Here is a 1,869-nt window from a genome sequence, read left to right as displayed (position 1 = left end):
CTGCTGAATTATGGGAGTCCCATATTGTTGTGGGCCTTTGAAGTCCAATAAAGGCCTGGTTCATCAGCACACAGGCTAGGGTTTCAGTGAAAAGATAAAATGACTGTGAAGAATCATGGAAAATATTGTCGGGGCAGGGAGTCCAGTCCATAGGAGACATTGTGGGCATGGGCACCAGACCTATAACTCCCAGAAGGCCCTGCGGTAACACTCAGACACGGCAGGTGAATGTCAAAGTCAGCAAAAACAAAGTGTTTCAGCATTACTGAATCCAAATAACTTTGACATCAAATTTCAACGTTTGGCATCTTTTTTCCTGATACAAGACAGAAACAAATACTGAAGTGTCAGAGCTTCCGCCAAGACACAAATGCTGAATTTTAAACAGCTCCAGCACGAATCTTTGTAGATCAGAGGCAAGATGCACATTTCAGTTTTCTCCCACATTCTTGATAACCTATCCGTCGATTGGGTTTCCAAAGCTCAGAGTCAAAATCTGGAGGATTTGCAGGATGATACAGCCCTATTTTATAAGGTGCAGGTAAATAAGTGGTGTGATCTGAGTTGGCTTCCAAACCCCTGAATTGAGATCTGCATTTTCGTAGGTGCCAGTTTCTAGAAAGTCTAAGGATTTGGGGTCTCTCTATTTGACAGGTGCTATATAGCTCCATGCAACTCTCTGTTCTTTCCATTTTAAAAATAAATACAATGGTTAATACTGAATGATTTTTATACAGGAAGATGATGTTGAGAAGCCCTCTCTTAAAAGTGGAAGAGTATTTGATGGTATGGAGAATTAACTGGACTCACTGAAACTGCTTCTATCTTAGAGAAGCTTCTTCTCCTCCTAAAGTTATCCACCATGGATCTGAAATGACAGTATACTATTATCATTTTATCTTTTCACTGAAATACTAGCTTCTGTGTTGATGAAACAAGCCTTTATTGAACTTCAAAGGCCCATAATTATATATCCTTTCCTTGAGCTTTGATATTTTAATATTCAACTGGTGAAATTATTATCTATTCCATCCACAAAGCATTTATTTATTTTGCTTGCTTTATCTTTGTTATTTCTTCAGTGGTAAGAGGCCGAGGAAGAAGCCCCCCTGCTTATTGGCAGCAACAGAAAGCAGGAATTGAATGTACCAGAACTTTTATCTCCGACAGCTGAAGAGCTAAGTGTTTGAACTCCTTCTATCAGGCTCTAATGGGACTCAAAAATCTCCTCCTTCCCTCAGCAAGTTCCTCTAATTTATGCTTTTCAAGAGCCTGCCAAGTTTCTTTATATAGGTTCCCCTGTGCCATGAGAGAGAGAGAGGCAGTAAGACAGTGTTCAGTCCAAACTATGATCTGAATTTTTCACATTAAAAGGACACTCTGTTTGCTAAAGTTTTGGACTCTGCAAAGGAATCTCTATTTGTGTTTGCTCAGCACCGTCTTACCCAACTGGTTATATGCGCAAGTGTACCAGAAATATTTTATATTATATATAGTACACACACACACACACACACAGAGCATATACAGCATGAAAACATAAATAGACTGAGATAGAGCAAAAGTCCCATTGCCAGCTAACAAAATAGAATGGGATTTTGTGGAAAAGTCATCAGAAGTTTATGTTTCATGGCCACAGCATCCAACAGTGAGAGAAATCTGCCACAACCGTGTATGCCGTTACTCCTCATAGGGTTCAGCAATTGGGCTGAGCTGCAAAGTTCAGAGCTATGACCTGACTTTCCCAGAGCATGAGATCCAGGTTTTTGGCGATGGGGCACCATGGGGTAGAGGTAATGCTCCTTTAGGGCTAAGCAAATGATTATAAATAACAAAGGTTTCTCCCACAGTCTTGTGTATCAAGTCACA

Source organism: Alligator sinensis, unplaced genomic scaffold (genome assembly GCF_000455745.1).
Source record: "Alligator sinensis unplaced genomic scaffold, ASM45574v1 scaffold941_1, whole genome shotgun sequence".
Taxonomy (NCBI): Eukaryota; Metazoa; Chordata; order Crocodylia; family Alligatoridae; genus Alligator; species Alligator sinensis.
Note: the sequence above shows the minus strand (reverse complement) of the source record.